The 19,498-nt window shown below is 40.9% G+C and overlaps 1 long non-coding RNA gene across 1 annotated transcript in view; it reads right to left on the bottom strand.

The window, feature by feature from the left end:
- LOC145520560 (uncharacterized) overlaps window positions 1-19,498 on the bottom strand; it is a 63,225-nt gene that overhangs the window by 37,825 nt on the left and 5,902 nt on the right. The window contains exon 2 of the long non-coding RNA XR_014064583.1: window positions 13,823-13,945. This is a non-coding gene — a long non-coding RNA (uncharacterized LOC145520560). The remainder of the gene's footprint in view (window positions 1-13,822; window positions 13,946-19,498) is intronic.

Below are 19,498 nucleotides of genomic sequence, written 5' to 3'. Positions count from 1 at the left end.
GCAGACTGTTTAATATTTAGTATGTCCTTTCTCTTTTACGGTTGGCGCTTGCATGGGTCAGGTGGAAACCAGAACAGGAAATCATTTATCTTTACTGAGACTGTCATTATTACTTGTCTAGACAATTGCACTGAACTCCTAAGGGGTCTCCTCTGTAACTTCCTCTTTTTCCAGACCATCTTACCTATTGCTGTTAGCAGCTCTGGTCACGTCTCTGCTTGTTTTCAAAGTTTTTAATAGGTCTCTATTTCCACTGTGAGACTTTGCTAAGTTTTGTACAGAAATACCTTTCCTAAGTACTAAAAAAAAAAAAAAAAAAAAAAGAACATATGCCCTGGGATATATATAAACTAAAACAATGAAGCACAAGTAAGAAATGTCTTTGAATTCTAGGCTCTCAAAATTTTATGTCAACTTTGCATTCTAATCCATAACCTGGCCATGCTTATTTTAACTTCAGAAACATTTCACACTTCTTGCTAATCAGGAAAGTTTTCAAAGGACTTTTCCTATTTGTTTCCTTGGTTAATTGATGAAAGCTATTGCATCAATTTTGGATGATTAGATTGAGTAACAGAGACCTGAAAGCTCAGACTAGGCAATTCCTTTTTGCTGTTGGTGTCACAATATTTCTAGAATCCAAACAGTTAAATGTATGGAGATATTTATATACATGTAAATTTTTTTTTACCTACTTTAAGTGCTATGTGGGATAATGATTAAGTAGAGATGCACTGAATGCTGACAAAGAGGTGGAAAAGTACATTTTCAGACTCCTGTTGATTAAAATTTTAATAAATATGCCTCCATGCTGACAGGTTGTTGGATTCTTAGGGTTGTAAGCAAGAGAAAATCAACTTAAACAAGCTAGAGCAGAGAAGGGAATTTATAGTTTAGTAAATTTAAAGTCCAGGGTGGCAGCTGGCTTCATCAGTGGCTGTTTCCAGGGGTCAAATGATCAGGTCCCTGGCTCTCCACTTCTAGGAAGGATCTTTCCACAAGGCAATCAAGATGGCGATCACGGTAAATGGTACAAGTTGAAAAGAGCTCATTTTCCCTGTTCCCTCTGGCAGAGACAGACCAGCTTTGCTCAAATCCATTTCTCATTCAATCACTGTGACCACGTGGGTAGGATGCAGTAAGTGATCAGACCTTGATCGAGTGCCACATCTACATCTGGGAAGAAATGAGCCTGTCATCGCTCCACATCTCACACTCCTAGAATGACCGGTGCTTCCTACTTACCCAGGACTGTAAAGCTTCCTACGCACAGAACTTTAAGTGCTAAAACTGAATTAGCGAAAACCGAGGCAGTTGATCTGTTTCTTACTGTTACCCAGAGGAAAATTGGTTGCAACCCAAGGATGGATGGGGAAGGGTGCTAGGCAGAAAAAATATATAGCTGCCTACCACTGTGCATCACAGGATCAAATTGCTTTGGTTTACTGGCAGACAGAACTCATTTCTGACCATTCCTGCTCCCCAGGCTTCCCAGGAGGTCCAGTGGTTAAGACTCTTTCCTTCCACAGAAGGGAATGAGGGTTCAATCCCTGGTTGGGGACTGCATGCCCTGAGTCTCAGCCAAAAAAAAAAGGTGGGGGGGGGTTGGTCATTCTTGTTCCCTTATTCTCTCAGGATACTTGTCAAAAGACTTTTTCAGTGACTGGAAAAGCTTATTGATGATTCTTAGTTAACTTCCACTGTTTGAAATCTAATACAAATGAACCAAAATTCTCAAACAACCCATAGTTCCACCATGAACTCTCCTCTGATGCTGTTTAGTCGCTCAGTCATGTCTAACTCTTTTGCGGCCCCACGGACTGCAGCCTGCCAGGCTCCTCCGTCCATGGGATTTCCCAGGCAAGAATACTGGAGTGGGTTGCTATTTCCTTCTCCAGGGGATCTTCCTGGATCAGGGATCCATCGAAACCATGTCTCCTGCATTGGCAGGCAGATTTTTTACCACTGAGCCACCAGGGAAGCCTGAACTCTCCTCTAACTCAGACTTTATTTTCACTCCAGGAGTCTTGTCACATACAGTGAAAATATTACCTTTACTTTGTAATCGTCAGCTGAGAGTTTAGCTTTTAAAATGCAAATGATTCAACTTGGTGATTGATAAGATGGTCTTATAAAGAATTCATTCATTTAATCCAAATTTTACTGTTTGTCATAGCATTTACTTTCTTTTTTTTTAATAAATAAAGAAAAGTAACAATTCAATATTAAGTTAGAAACCTGTGACCAGCTGCTCTTTCTAACTAAGTCAGTATGTATCTGCATAGTAAAGCAGGTTTTCAAACTCAACATATTAAATATAACTTTTACTCAAAAGAAGAAATGATCAAACCACTAATTTCTTTTAAGAGCAACGTTTACTTCTTTACTAGCCCTCTAAAAAAAACCCTACAAAAACAGATTATTTGCAAAATGTGTTATTGAAACAGGGCCTTGATGTGAATTACCACTTCTAGAGTTCTGTCCATAATATGTTTCATCTCTGCCTATTCCCATACTTTTAATTCCAGAAAATGCTGTGTCCAAAAATCCTTTACTGTTTGGCTGCAAATATTTTCATCAGTTTACCAACATACATCCTCACAGACATCAGCATTACAAATATAATAAGAATTTCCTAGTCAACCAGGCATTCATCCAATTACATGAAAAAGAACTGGATTACATACGACTTTTAAAAAAATCACTCAAGTGTGTCTATTAACTGTGCTATTTTTATAAGAACATATTTTTCAGATTGGCAACCTCTTTTTGACCTAAACAGATTTGGAAATATCTATTCCGGGAGATAGTGAAGGACAGGGAAGCCTGGTGTGCTGCAGTCCACAGGGTCGCCAAGATGCGGACACGACTTAGTGACTAAACAACAGCAGCAACAAATCACATAGCTTGTTGCCAGTTTTTCTTTTTCTTTTCTGGCCAAGAAGCATGTGGGATCTTAGTTCCCTGACCAGGAACTGAACCTGCACACACTGCGCTGGAAGCAGAGTCTTAGCCACTGGATCCCCAGGGAAGTTCCCATATTTTAAAAATAAATGTCAGTTTCCAAGGTAATTTAAAAAAACAATCTTGAAGCTTTATGAAATTTTTAATTGATCTGTGAATTTTATTGTAATACTGTAGTCAGGACTTCTCTGTTTATAATTTTAAAATGTGGTTACAGTTTTTCTAAAGTTTGCAAATCTGATTTTTTTTTCAAATTTTCTTTTCTTCAACCGCACCTCACTGCACGTGGAAATTCCATGATCAGGGACAGAACCTGTGCCTCCTGCAGTGGAAGTGCAGAGTCTTAACCGCTGAGCCACCAGGGAAGCCCCACAAATTTGATTTTAAGTCACTTCGAATATAATGGTTTCAGGCAACTATTACTGAGTTTTCTCAAAAACCAGATACCAATCTTTAGACTCATTCATACTTGTACAATAATAGAAATTTGTATTAAACATCTGATTATATCCTGTATACATTTTAAATGGACTTCAGCTTGTTAAAATGATGATTGGAATATAGCACTGTCAAAATAATCACAGGAAAATTGGGATAGTTCTCACTGTCAGTAATCTCAATAATTTCAGGTTTTTCTGAATTTCTTCTCACTGTTTCAAACTAACTATTAAAAACTTAATCCTTTTAACTTTTGATTCCTGTTCCCAATTATCAGCAATTATCAGCATTTTTCAAACATCACAATGAAAGACAGTGTGTTATCAGCTTTCATAATAAATCCCCATTCTTGCCTCCAGTTTTCACGCAGTAGTACTGTTCCCTCCCACCCTGATCCCTGTAAACAATGACTATTGGAGCAGTGATGGTGTGTGACTTCTGACATGAGGCTATAGAAGACATTGTCAATTTCTGTTTGGTCTCGGATCACTCACACGGGGAAAAGTCTGCTGCCATGTCACAAAGATCAAGCAGACCTCTGGAAAAATTAAAGAGGTGGGGAGCTGAGGCCTCCTGCCCACACCCGTTGGAGTGAGCCACCTGGAAGGGAGATTCTCCAAGCCAGTCAAGCCTTCAGAGGACAGCACACGTGCACGCTGTCGCTTCAGTCATGTCCATCTCTGTGCAACCCCATGGACTGGGGCTGGCGAGGCTCTCTGTCCATGTGATTCTCCAGGCAAGAAGACTGGCACGGGTTGCTGTGCCCTGCTCCAGGGGATCTTCCCAACCCAGGAATCAAACCCAGGCCTCCCGAATCGCAGGCCCTGGCTGATGTCTTAAACACAGCTTCATGAAAGAGTATGTGAGGAAACATCCAGCTATGTTGCTCTCAAATTCCTGGTCACCCAAATCTGTGGGATTATGAATATATACTGATTTTTTTGTTAGTTTGTTTTAGGCAGGGCCATGCAGCATGTGGGATCTTAGTTCCTTGACCAGGGATGGAACCCAGGCCCCTGCATTAGGAACGAGCAGTCTTAGCCACTGGACCACCAAATCCCCTGTGTGTGTGTGTGTATATATATATACATTTTTATTTATTTATTTTTTTGGCAGTGCTGGGTCTTTGTTGCTTTGCACGGGCTTTCTCTAGTTGCAGTGTGCAGGCTTCTCATTGTGCTAGGTTCTCTTGTTGCAGAGAACAGGCTCTGGGGCGCAGGCTTCAGCAGTTGCAGCATGCAACAGTTGCTCCGTGGCATGTGGATTCTTCCCCAATCAGGGTTCGAACCCGTCCCCTGCATTGGCAGCTGGATTCTTATCTACTGCGCCACCAGGGAATCCTATACTGTTTTTTTAAACCATTAAATTGAAATAATTTGTTACTCAGCAATAAATAACGAGTAAAGACAATTGAAGAATTGATAGTTTTGAACTGTGGTGTTGGGGAAGATTCTTGAGAGTCCCTTGGACTTCAGGGAGATCCAACCAGTCCATCCTAAAAGAAATCAGTCCTGAATATTCATTGGAAAGACTGACGCTGAAGCTGAAATTCCAATACTTTGTCCACCTGATGGGAAGAACTAACTCATTTGAAAAGACCCTGATGCTGGGAAAGATTGAAGGCAGGAGGAGAAGGGGACGACAGAGGAGGAGATGGCTGGATGGCATCACCGACTCAGTGGACATGAGTTTGAGTAAACTCCTGGAGTTGGAGATGGACAGGGAGGCCTGGCGTGAGGCAGTCCATGGGGTTGCAAAGAGTCGGACATGACTGAGTGACTGAACTGAACTGAACTGAGAGACAATCAGACAGAAACCAAACTTTCAAAACACAAACTTTTGTGTGTTTTTTTTCTTATCAGACAATGCACCACTAAATGAAATAAAAAAGCGACACTTGGAATAAAATATCCAGTCATAAGCAACTGAGCAGGAGTTGATTTAATGAGAGTTGCTGCTAAGTCACTTCAGTCGTGTCCGACTCTGTGCGACCCCATAGACAGCAGCCCACCAGGCTCCGCCGTCCCTGGGATTCTCCAGGCAAGAATACTGGAGTGGGTTGCCATTTCCTTCTCCAGTGCATGAAAGGGAAAAGTGAAAGTGAAGTCGCTTAGTCATGTCCGACTCTTAGCGACCCCATGGACTGTAGCCTACCAGACTCCTCCGTCCATGGGATTTTCCAGGCAAGAGTACTGGAGTGGGGTGCCATTGCCTTCTCCGTAATGAGAGTTGGTTGATCATTTTTTTTCGTCACGGAAAAATTTAAAACAGGGCACATCCCTGGTGGTCCAGTGGTTAAAAGTTGGCCTTCCAATTCAGGGGGTGTGGATTTGACCCCTGGTTGGGGAACTAAGATCCCACAAGCCCAGCTCGGTGTGGCCAAAAAACATTTAAAAATTAACAAAGTGTTTTATAAGGTGGAAAATTTATTTTTCAAGATATTGGCTGAGTACATCCTTGTGGACTGAGCAAGAAATCTCACATTAAAGCAAAGTCTCCCAGCGATATTTTCATAGCTTTCTTACCACATTCTAACTCACCTTTGATATGTTTGCTGGGAAACCATCACTGGACACCCTGATAACATCAAACCACCAAAATTTCCTATCATTCATTGCACATAAGATTTCCTATTTTTCCAGACTCTTATGGAAAAGAAGATTGGCTGCCATGAAAAAGTGGGATATTGTTTATCTTCCTTGTTGAATGCATGTGACAAAACCTTTTTAGGGCTTGAACATTCTGGTAAGAACTCCTCCATATAGGTCCCAGGAACCAACTGAAATGGCCAGGCCATGATCGCTGAGCTCAGCCTGGTATTTCCTGCCTCTGCATCCAGATTCCTTCCTGTCACTGGGAGCCCTTCTCTGCTTCTCCTTGCTGAGGTCACATCCATACTCCCACTTGCCTCATTTGCTCCTACCTATAGAAGTATCTCTTAAATCTGCCATGTGAGAATCATTTTTCCCACCTTGGACACCACTCATTTATGACTATTTCTACATCTAGCATGATAACATAAACGTTTTTGAAGTTGAAATTTTCGAGTTCAATTCTTCTCGCCAAGAAGCGTTAAGTTCCCTCTGGCTTTGAATGATCCTTCATAGCAGCAGTCCCCAGCCTTTCTGGCACCAGAGACTGGTTTCCTGAAACACTGTTTTTCCATGGACTGGGATGTGTGGTTTGGGGATGATTCACGTGCATTATATTTACGATGTGATTTATTACATCAGCTCCACTTCAGATCATTAGGCATTAGATCCCAGAGGTTGGGTACCCCCTGGGAATGTAACTCAAACTCTAAAAAATGGTAAGAAACCCAAAGGTATTTCCTAGTTAAAGAAATACATAAATAAATCCTGTACCCCAGTGTCATAGTGGGAAGTTAGGAGGCTTGAAGCCATTAGTAGTAGAGTTGGGTAAAGCCTACCCAATAGGCAGAGTGATTAAACACTGTAATCCTCAATGCATCTGGACTTGATCACCATTTTAACTCTTAGCCCCATTCTTCAACAAAGCATTCTAGTCTTTGGGAACCTACCTTTGACTTTTTTTTGGTCTGCAGCAGGTCTTAGTCATAGCATGCGGACTCTAGTTCGCTGACTGATTCAAAACCATGGCCTCTGCATTGGGAGGGCAGAGCCTTAGCTGCTGGACCACCAGGGAAGTCCCTGGCTTTCTTATACTGGAAATTTATGAGAAAATATTTACTCACAGAAATAATTTTATAACATTGCTGCAACCGATAGGTCTATTTCATCATTAATTTCTAGACCAATCTGTGAAGTTTTGTCTGATTGTTTTAGCCAGATTTCCTTAATACTTGTGTTTAATTTGTCTAGGGGTTCATTATATGCCACCTGGTATTGTTTTTCAAATATATCTACTCCACTGATGAAATCTTTTTTCCAAAATTTTATTGAAGTATAGTTGATTTACAGTGTTGTATAAATTTCTTCTGTACAGTAGTTGTACCTATATATATTTATATACTCAGTTATACATATATATATATGTTCTTTTTCATATTCTTTGATGGAATATTTTCACTTCCTAATGGATTTCATTTTATTTTTACCAAAAAAGAAAAAAAAAAACCCTTTGATTGTGGGAAATGGGATTTGATTTTACCCTACTTACAAGCTAATTACTCAGCCTTTTGCTGTTTCATGGATGCTAACGGAAGACCCAAGACTCCTGGGTCAGAAACAAAAGCCTTCTCCACTCAAGGCAAATAACCAGCATGAGCCTCATGTTTGCACCCTTCCCCTTTGCCTCCACCCAAATTTCGCAGGGTTCTGTTACAGGAGAGAAACAGAGGCTGGGAAATCCTCCACTTTACAGCAAGCACTAAGTAACCTGTTCTTTGTCCTGGAGGGAGGCATTATTTCACCCCTCCAGGTTGTTCACTGCAAACATACCAGGGGAAGAGTGGCCCTGAGGCAAGCTGGAACCCGGGCCGGGCCGGGGAACCCTTACTTCAGTGCTCCTACCCAGACTAATGTCTCCTTGAGCAGCAAGATTCAAAGGCACGGTGAGGGACTAAAAATAACTGCGTGTATGCATGGTTGGGGCAAATTACGGACAACAAGATACAAAAAGACCAAAAACCCCAACTGCCATTTCCAAACAGCCAGGAGCAAGAGCAGGGTACTGTGCATATAGGCAGTACATTAGGAAGTGAAAGAGGCACACACCACCACCAGAGGCGGGGGCAAACCAGCCATACCACCCCTCTGGCCCCACCGCTGGACCTGCCCCTCTCCTCACCCCATATAAGAAACCAGCTCACCCTGCTGCAGCCCAGGAAGTGAGCAAGCAAGCAAAGGAAGCTCACTTGTTTTTACTCCCTGCCCTGCTGCAACAGAGGCCCCCAGTAAAGCCTTGCCTGAATTTCTCGTGTGGCCTCTTATCGATTTCTATTTTTTAATTTAATTTTGAAATTTTTGGCTGTGCTGGGTCTTCCATGCGACTTTCTCCAGTTGCAGCAAGCGGGGGCTACTCTCTAGTTGTGGTGAATGGGCTTCTCAATGTGGTGACTTCTCTTGTTGCAGAGCGCGGGCTTTAGGGCGCCCCGGCTTCAGAAGTTGTGGCACATGGGCTTAGCTGCACCGTGGCATGTAGAATCTTCCCAGAACAGGGATCGAGCCCATGTCCATTGCATTGGCAGGCGGATTCTTAACCACCGGATCACCACAGAAGTCACTTATCAATTTGTATTGATTAAGGAAACCAAAAACCATTGTCAGTAACAGTCAGGGTCTTCTTTGTTGGCACCCCAACGTATGTGAGACTCATGTAGGAGAGTCACTCTCCCCACAATCATTATTAATTTCGTTTATTTAGACTGAAACACTGATGCTCAGACAAACTGATAGTTTACATAACTAAGTTTACATAACTAAGAACTCAGAACTTAAGTTTTCTTCAGTTTTTTTAGAAATATGATATAATTTTATTTTTTGCTTTTTTTAAATACCTAAAATTTTTTGTTGGAGTATAATTAATTTACAGTGTTATGTTATTTCAGGTATACAGTGAAGTGTTCAGTTATACATGTAATAACTTGAGTTTCCTAATTCTAAATTGTTATTAATTTCAATAGACTTGCATGCACTGTCTAATATATAAAATACTTTATTAATAATTTTCATTTTGATCACAGGTCTAAATAACATCTGAATATTGATAAAATATTAAATATAAATGTGAAAATATTGCCTATAATTTTATTAAATGTTATTTTTAAAATATCATTAAATAAAATATTATGAAATATAATCTATATGTTACTAAGTATAACCTAATTGTTTTTTTTTTTTTTTACTTTTCAGAATGTGGCTACTAGAAAAAATTTAATTGCCTATATAGTTTTATATTTCTACTGGATAGCACTGCAATAGACCATAAATCTTTTATCTCTTATTTTCCTTTAATTGATTCTTAACTTTTTAACCATTTCTTATTAGTTTTAACATAAATGTAGTAAATGCACCACATACTAGTCTTATGTGCACAACTCGTTGAATTGATGCCTATGCATACACTTCAATAATCACTACTCAGGTCAAGATATAGAACATGTCCATTACTGCAGAAAGTTCTCTCAGACCCTTTCCTAGTCAATACCCACTGACTGCCATTCTTTGTGATAACCACTCTTCTAACTTTTATCACCATCAGTAAGTTTTCCTTGTATTAGAACTTCCTGTAATCAGAATTGAAACAGAGCAGTCTCTTGTCCCCCATGCCTTTTGTCTGCAGAAAAACTTGAGCCAAGGAATAAATTTAATAAGAGCAGTGAGAACATGCAGAAACAAAGGAAAACAAAGGAGACCAAATAATAATGGTTTAGTCATTAAGCCTAGTCAAGGACCTTTAGTTCCTCCTCAAGGACTATAGGTAATATTCTGAATATCCTGAGTTACCTTATAGATACTGAAACCCCCATCAGGTGGAGAAGTTAACTACACGATGACCAGACTGTAGCCATGACATGCACGTGTGCATGCTCAGTTTTGCTCAGTCGTGTCCCATTCTTTGCAACCCCCTGGACTGTGGTCTGCCAGGCCCTTCTCTCCATGGGATTTCCCAGGAGGGAATACTGGAGTGGGTTGCCATTTCCTTCTCCAAGGGATCTTCCCCATCCAGGGATCAAACCCGAGTCTCCTGCGTCTCCTGCGTTGGCAGGTGGATTCTTTACCACTGCAGCCCCTGGGAAGCAGCCATGACATAAGCTGCACAATTCTGAGAACTGGCCTCAGAGAAATGGAAACAAACCTGTCCTGGGACTGAAGATTAACTCTGCCTAAAACAATCAAGATGACACTGACCAGACCACTGATGACCAATTTCAAGATGTCTCTCAGTGCTGACTGTACTTCTTTCCATGCAGCCCTCTCCCTCAGCCTATAAAAGCTCTTGCCAACTGACTGTCAGTTGAGGGGAGTCGACCTTTGGACAGGCATCTGCAATGCCCCCATCCACCCCCCCCCGACCCCCAAGTCACCAGCATCCAAAATAAAGCAAACTTTCCTTTCTAACAACCTTTCCTCAGCGATCAATGCAAAGAAATAGAGGAAAACAACAGAATGGGAAAGACTAGAGATCTCTTCAAGAAAATTAGAGATACCAAGGGAACATTTCATGCAAAGATGGGCTCGATAAAGGACAGAAATGGTATGGACCTAACAGAAGCAGAAGATATTAAGAAGAGGTGGCAAGAATACACAGAAGAATGTACAAAAAAGATCCTCACGACCCAGATAATCACCATGGTGTGTTCACTCACTTAGAGCCAGACATCCTGGAATGTGAAGTCAAGTGGGCCTTAGAAAGCATCACTACAAACAAAGCTAGTGGAGGTGATGGAATTCCAGTTGAGCTATTTCAAATCCTAAAAGATGATGCTGTGAAAGTGTTGCACTCAATATGCCAGCAAATTTGGAAAAGTCAGCAGTGGCCACAGGATTGGAAAAGGTCAGTTTTCATCCCAATCCCAAAGAAGGCAATGCCAAAGAAAGCTCAAACTACCACACAATTGCACTCATCTCACACACTTAGCAAAGTAATGCTCAGAATTCTCCAAACCAGGCTTCAGCAATATGTGAACCGTGAACTTCCAGATGTTCAAGCTGGTTTTAGAAAAGGCAGAGGAACCAGAGATCAAATTGCCAACATCTGTTGGATCATCGAAAAAGCAAGAGAGTTCCAGAAAAACATCTGTTTCTGCTTTATTGACAATGCCAAAGTCTTTGACTGTGTGGATCACAATAAACCGTGGAAAATTCTTAAAGAGATGGGAATACCAGACCACCTGACTTGTCTCTTGAGAAACCTGTATGCAGGTCAGGAAGCAACAGTTAGAACTGGACATGGAACAACAGACTGGTTCCAAATAGAAAAAGGAGTACATCAAGGCTGTATATTGTCACCCAGCTTATTTAACTTACATGCAGAGTACATCATGAGAAATGCTGGGCTGGAAGAAGCACAAGCTGGAATCAAGATTGCCGGGAGAAATATCAATAACCTCATATATGCAGGTGACGCCACCCTGATGGCAGAAAGTGAAGAGGAACTAAAAAGCCTCTTGATGAACGTGAAAGAGGAGAGTGAAAAAGTTGGCTTAAAGCTCAACATTCAGAAAACTAAGATCATGGCATCTGGTCCCATCACTTCAAGGGAAATAGATGGAGAAACAGTGGAAACAGTGTCAGACTTTATTTTGGGGGGCTCCAAAATCCCTGCAGATGGTGATTGCAGCCATGAAATTAAAAGACGCTTACTCCTTGGAAGGAAAGTTATGACCAACATAGATAGCATATTTAAAAGCAGAGACATTACTTTGCCAACAAAGGTCCATCTAGTCAAGGCTATGGTTTTTCCAGTAGTCATGTATGGATGTGAGAGTTGGACGGTGAAGAAAGCTGAGCACCGAAGAATTGATGCTTTTGAACTGTGGTGTTGGAGAAGACTCTTGAGAGTCCCTTGGACTGCAAGGAGATCCAACCAGTCCATCCTAAAGCAGATCCGTCCTGGGTGTTCATTGGAAGGACTGATGTTGAAGCTGAAACTCCAATACTTTGGCCACCTCATGTGAAGAGTTGACTCATTTGAAAAGACCTTGATGCTGGGAAGGATTGAGGGCAGGAGAAGAAGGGGACGATAGAGGATGAAATGGCTAGATGGCATCACCGACTCGATGGACATGGGTTTGTGTAGACTCCGGGAGTTGGTGAGGGACAGGGAGGCCTGGCGTGCTTCGATTCATGGGGTCGCAAAGAGTCAGAAACAACTGAGCGACTGAACTGACCTGAACTGCCTCTTTAATGGCTTTTGAGGGGTGGGCAGCTAGATCCCACTTTCAATTGTAGAATCATAGAGTATATATTCTTTTGTATATGATGTCTTGTGCTCAGCATGGTGTTTTTGAAATTCATCCTCATTGGCAAGTGTATCAGTAGTTTGTTTTTTTTATTGCTTTGTAGAATTCCATTTTATGGCTATGTACCACAGTCATCAATTTTCCAGTTGGTGGATGTTTGGGGTGTTTCCAGTTTGGACTCATGAATAAAGCTGCTCTGAACACTCATTTTAACACTCTGAACACCTTTTAACCTTTGAGGAGAGACTGTGATCTGTCTTTGGTAAGCCAGCCAACACCCACACTCTAGTATCACTAACACAATGCCCCTCTTGATGGATATTTGTTGGAAGTATAGTTTTAAACTAGCAGTGTGGTGATTTGTCTGTCAGTCTCCATGTGGAAAATAAAGTCCAGTGTCAGAACAAAGTTGACTCAAAGTTTCCACTATTATCACAAATAATGAACAAATAGGTCAGGAAGTCAGTCTCCTGTATTTATATGATCTATTTCAGTCTTGTTGCCAGTTAAAAATAAACTTGTACTCCCAGATACATTTAGTGACTGGTTATGAAAAAAATGTACTTGTTTCTTATGCTGTTTTTTCCCGTAATTTTTCTACCCATTTTCTTCATCTCCTTGCCCTCTTCTTTTTAACAGCAATTCAGAGGAAAGCAGATTCTAGGTGGAATTATTGAACAGATATTCAAAGAAAGACTGTTATATATAAGGAGTGTTATTATTTTGGGAGTAAATTACAAACGTTATTTGCTTATTTGTTTTCTTTCCTTTAAAATTATCTGCTGGGGAGAAGCCAGACATCCTGCGTTTAAATCATGAATCTGAACTCATGAGTGAGGCTGGAGACGTATCATTTGAGCCTTAGCTTTCTCGTCTTTAAAATGGGGATATAATGTCTTCCACATAGGGTTGCCTGGAGGATTAAAAGACCTAATGTGTCAGACTTCCCTGGTGGCTCAGTGGCAAAGAATCCATCTGGCAACACAGACACAGGATTTGATCCTTGATCAGGGAAGATCCCACATGCAACTAAGATCCCATGATCCCAAGATCCCACTGAGCAACTAAGCCCATGTTCCACAACTTCTGAGCCTGTGCTCTAGAGCCTGGGGGCCACAAGTACTGAAGCCCATGGGCCCTAGAGCCTCTGCCCCTTAACAAGAGAAGCCACCTCAATGAGAAGCCCCCGCACCACAACTGGGGAAGCATTTTTGTGCTTAAGGGAAGTAAAATTTGCTTTATTTTGGATTCTGGCACCTGCTCGCCGCAACTAGAGAAAAGTCTGCGCAGCAAGGAAGAACCAGCACAGCCAAAAATAAATAATTTTTTAAAAAAAGACCTAACAAGTGTCAAGCTGAGCAATGGCCCTCGTGAAATCCATTTCTCAGTGGACCCACACCTTCTTCCTGTATGAGCTGCTATTTTTGTTTCTTATTCTCTTTGTCTCTCTGATAACTCGAGCATCATCAGATATGTCTGCCAAGATTCCTAAACTGTGTGCTCAAGTTCAGCAGTGTGCTGCCAGAAACTCACCAAGAGCATTCCAGGGGACTTTCCTGGTGGTCTAGTGGTTAAGACTCCTGTGCTTCCAATGCAGGGGACATGGCTTGGATCCCAGGTCAGGAAACTAGGTTTCTGCCTGCTGGTGCAGAGTGGCTGAAAAAAAAAATTAAAAGAAAGAGCATTCCAAAATAGTTTAACTTTAAAGGGAAACAGTGATATTTGGCATATGTCAGCCATGGAGTGAACTACCAGCTCCAAGGAGTTCAATGTTTCAACATTAGATTGTGGTACGTTTCTTTCATTGATGTCTTATTTTTACAAGGCTTTGATTTCTGCAGTTGGTGTGATAAAAAGCAAACACTACATGAAAATCAGTGTACCACAGGATGAAGATGGCCATGTCCAGTCTGAGTCCAAGGTTTTAGAAGTTGTGCAGTGTATCAACAGGTATAGACACTTCATTCGTGTGCTATTTAAGAAAGAAATGAAAATGCAGTTTTTCTAGTTTATGTGTATCATTTCTCATATGTCTACCAAGATGTTAGGATGTGAATACTCATTAAGTTGTTTGGCTCTTGGTATTCAGTAGTTGGTAATTGTTAGCTGTTTCTTTTGGTCTGTGTGTGTGTGAAAAATGACTGAGATGAAGTGCTGAACTAGGAGGTTTAAGAACTTTCTGTTCTAAGGATGTTTAACGAAGGACAGACAACAGTGATACAGAGAAACAAGTAGATTTTGTAGGAGGTATGTAATGATAATAACAAATGTTAAATTTAAATAGTCAAGTCTACATCTTATAGATAAACAGGTTATTCCTCAAAAAAACCCACTTCTTTAAAAAAAAGTTTTATTGGAGTATACTTGATTTACAATGTTGTTTAATTTCTGCTGTACAACAAGATGTCTTAGCTGTATATATATACATATCCTGCTGAAAATGCAGGAGACCTAAGAGACGCAGGTTCAATCCCTGGATCGGGAAGATCTCCTGGAGGAGGGCATGGCAACCCAGTCCAGTATTCTTGCTTGGAAAATCCCATGGACAGAGGAGCCTGGAGGGGTACAGTCCATAGGGTCGAAAACAATAAGACACAACTGAAGAAACTTGGTTCAGTTCAGGTCAGTTGTTCAGTCGTGTCCGACTCTTTGCGACCCCATGGACTGCAGCACAACAGGCCTCCCTGTCCATCACCAACTCTGGGAGTTTACCCAAACTCATGTCCACTGAGTCAGTGATGCCATCCAGCCATCTCCTCCTCTGTTGTCCCCTTGTCCTCCCGCCTTCAATCTTTCCTAGCATCAGAGTCTTTTCAAATGAGTTAGCTCTTCCCATCAGGTGGCTGAAGTATTGGAGTTTCAGCTTCAGCATCAGTCCTTCCAATGAATATTCAGGACTGATCTGCTTTAGGATGGATTGATTGGATCTCCTTGCAGTCCAAGGGACTCTCAAGAGTCTTCTCCAACACCACAGTTCAAAAGCATCAATTCTTTGGCACTCAACTTTCTTTATAGTCCAACTCTCACATCCATACATGACTACTGGAAAAACCATAGCCTTGACTAGATAGACTTGTTGGCAAAGAAATGTCTCTGCTTTGTAATATGCTCTCTAGGTTGGTCATAACTTTCCTTCCAAGGAGTAAGGGTCTTTTACTTTCATGGCTGCAATCACCATCTGCAGTGATTTTGGAGCCCCCCCAAAATAAAGCCTGACACTGTTTCCACTGTTTCTCCATCTATTTCCCTTGAAGTGATGGGACCAGATGCCATGATCTTAGTTTTCTGAATGTTGAGCTTTAAGCCAACTTTTTCACTCTTTCACTTTCCTCAAGAGGCTTTTTAGGTCTTCTTTGCTTTCTGGCATAAGGGTGGCATCATGTGCATATCTGAGGTTATTGATATTTATCCCAGCAATCTTGATTCAAGCCTGTGCTTCATCCAGTCCAGCATTTCTCATGATGTACTCTGCACATAAGTTAAATAAGCAGGGTGACAATATACAGCCTGGACATACTCCTTTTCCTATTTGGAACCAGTCTGTTGTTCCATGTCCAGTTCTAACTGTTGCTTCCTGACCTGCATACAGATGTCTCAAGAGGCAGGTCAGGTGGTCTGGTATTCCCATCTCTTTCAGAATTTTCAGTTTGTTGTGATCCACACAGTCAAAGGCTTTGGCATAGTCAATAAAGCAGAAATAGATGTTTTTCTGGTACTTTCTTGCTTTTTTGATGATCCAACAGATGTAGGCAATTTGATCTCTGGTTCCTCTGCCTTTTCTAAATCCAGCTTGAACATCTGGAAGTTCACCATTCGTGTACTGTGGAAGCCTGGCTTGGAGAATTTTGAGCATTACTTTACTAGTGTGTGAGATGAGTACAATTGTGCGGTAGTTTGAACATTCTTTGGCATTGCCTTTCTTTGGGATTGGAATGAACACTGACCTTTTCCAGTCCTGTGGCCACTGCTGTTTTCCAAATTCGCTGGCATATTGAGTGCAGCACTTTCACAACATTATCTTTCAGGATTTGAAATAGCTCAACTGGAATTCCATCACTTCCACTAGCTTTGTTCGTAGTGATGCTTCCTAAGGCACACTTGACTTCGCATTCCAGGATGTCTGGCTCCAGGTGAATGATCACACCATCGTGATTATCCGGGTCATGAAGATCTTTTTTGTACAGTTCTTCTGTATATTCTTGCCACCTCTTCTTAATATCTTCTGCTTCTGTTAGGTCTCTACAATTTCTGTCCTTTACTGAGCCCATCTTTGCATGAAATATTCCCTTGGTATCTCTAATTTTCTTGAAGAGATCTCTAGTCTTTCCCATTCTGTTGTTTTCCTCTATTTCTTTGTATTGATCGCTGAGGAAGGCTTTCTTATATCTCCTTGCTATTCTTTGGCACTCTGCATTCAAATGGGTATAACTTTCCTTTTCTCCTTTGCTTTTTGCTTCTCTTCTTTTCACAGCTATTTGTAAGGCCTCCTCAGACAACAATTTTGCTTTTTTGCATTTCTTTTTCTTGGGGATGGTCTTGATCCCTGTCTCCTGTACAATGTCATGAACCTCCGTCCATAGTTCATCAGGCACTCTGTCTATCAGATCTAGTCCCTTAAATCTATTTCTCACTTTCACTGTATAATCATAAGGGGTTTGATGTAGGTCATACCTGAATGGTCTAGTGGTTTTCCCTACTTTTTTCAATTTCAGTCTGAATTTGGCAATAAGGTGTTCATGTTCTGAGCCACAGTCAGCTCCCGGTCTTGTTTTTGCTGACTGTATAGATCTTCTTCATCTTTGGCTGCAAATGTCCACATGTAGAGTCTTCTCTTGTGTTGTTGGAAGAGGGTGTTTGCTATGACCAGTGCATTCTCTTGGCAAAACTCTATTAGCCTTTGCCCTGCTTCATTCTGTACTCCAAGGGCAAATTTGCCTGTTACTCCAGGTATTTCTTGACTTCCTACTTTTGCATTCCAGTTCCCTATAATGAAAAGGACATCTTTGTTGGGTGTTAGTTCTAGAAGGTCTTGTAGGTCTTCACAGAACCATTGAACTTCACCTTCTTCAGCATTACTGGTCGGGGCATAGACTTGGATTACTGTGATATTGAATGGTTTACCTTGGAAACGAACAGAGATCATTCTGTTGTTTTTGAGATTACATTCAAGTATTTTGGACTCTTTTGTTGACTATGATGGCTACTCCATTGCTTTTAAGGGATTCTTGCCTTCAGTAGTAGATATAATGGTTATCTGAGTTAAATTCACCCATTCCAGTCCATTCTAGTTTTCTGATTCCTAAAATGTTGTTTTCTCTTGCCATCTCCTGTTTGACCACTTCCAATTTGCCTTGATTCATGGACCTAGCATTCCAGGTTCCTATGCAATATTGCTCTTTACTTAGCATGCAAGCATATTCTTTTTCATATTATTTTCCACTATGGTTTACCACAGGATGTTAAATATAGTTCCCTGTGCTATACAGCAGGACTTTGTTATTTATCCATCCTATATGTAACAGTTTGCATTTGCTAATCTCAAACTCTCAGTCCTTCTTTCCTCCACCCTTTACTGTCCCAGAGCAAACACAAGTCTGTTCTCTGTAAGTCTGTTTTTGTTTAGTAGATATGTTGATCTGTGTCATATTTTAGATTCTACATATAAGTGATCATACGGTGTCTGTCTTTCTCTTTCTGACTTACTTCACTTGGTATGATCACGTTTAGGTCCATCCATATTGCTGTAAATGGCATTACTTCATTCTTTTTATAGTTGAGAAATATTCCATTGTATATATGTACCACATCTTCTTTATCTGTTCATTTGTTGATGGACATTTAAGTTGTTTCCATGTCTTGGCTATTGTAAATAGTGCTCCTATGAACATAGCGGGTGCATGTATCTGTTCTAATTATGGTTTATTTTAAACTAATTTTTATCAGAGTATATAGTTGCTGTACAATGTTGTGTTAGTTTCTACTGTACAGAAAAATGAATCAGCTATACATATACATATAGCCCCTCTTTTTTGGACTTCTTGAATTACGATTTTGTTTACTATATATGCCCAGGAGTGGGGCTGCTGGATCTTATGAAAGAACTGTTTCTTTAATTAGTTAAATCCTATATGTTCTCAAACCTCTGCCAAATCCTATACAGTCTCAAACTTCTATATATAAACCTCTTCAAGAAAACCTTCCCAATTTACAACTCTCCCATCCCTATTCTCCATGCCAGCTAGACAAGGAGAGACTCTCATCCAGGCTTCCAGAAACCCTCTGCTTACCCGATCCTTGCATCCTTGAAATGTTGATTTTCTTGTCTCTACATAGGTATGTTATGGGCAGAAATTATTATCTAAATGAACTTTGCATCTGTAGCCTATGGTACAGTGTGTAGCATATAACAAGCTCTCAGAAGATATTTGTTGATGAATTAATGAAACATACAGGGGCTATACACAGGTAATAGTAGCCAGTGTTAACTAGACATTGCGTAGGTACTTCCAGAGTTACTCAAATATTTGCTGTTGTTGTTTTAGTCACTTAGTCATGTCCAAATCTTTTACGACACCATGGACTGTACCCCACCAGGCTCCTCTGTCAATGGGATTTCCCAGGCAAGAACACTGGAACAGCTTTGTCATTGCCTTCTCCAGGGGATCTTCCTAACCCAGGGATCGAACCAGGGTCTCCTGCATCTCCTGCACTGGCTGGCAGATTCATTACTACTGAGCCATGTGGGAAGCCCTACTCAGACACTATACGCATGTTGTCTTATAACATGAAGACTATTTAGTTATCTTATAACCCAAAGACCTTGAGCTATACAAATTCAGTCACTTTTGGTCACAGGGACAGATAGGGCTGAACGTGGAATCCACGGCTCCTATAGATTTTTTTGTTTTCTATACAATATACTGCACCTGGTCACTGGCAGTTATTAACAGAACATAAACTTCTGTGGATTGGACCCTCTTTTTATATTCTTCTGTAACCCTTATGGCTATACAAATAGCTGAAGAAAGAAGAGAAGCAAAAAGCAAGGGATAAAGGGAAAGATATACTGAACTGAATGCAGAGTTCTAGAGAATAGCAAGGAGAGATAAGAAGGCCTTCTTAAATGAACAATGCAAAGAGTAGAGAAAAACAACAGAATGGGAAAGACTAGATATCTCTTCAAGAAAATTAGAGCTACCAAGGGAACAT

This window comes from Giraffa tippelskirchi, chromosome 9 (assembly GCF_054371585.1).
Source record: "Giraffa tippelskirchi isolate mGirTip1 chromosome 9, T2T-mGirTip1v1.2.pri, whole genome shotgun sequence".
Classification (NCBI taxonomy): Eukaryota; Metazoa; Chordata; class Mammalia; order Artiodactyla; family Giraffidae; genus Giraffa; species Giraffa tippelskirchi.
This window is presented reverse-complemented; position numbering and strand designations above follow the sequence as displayed.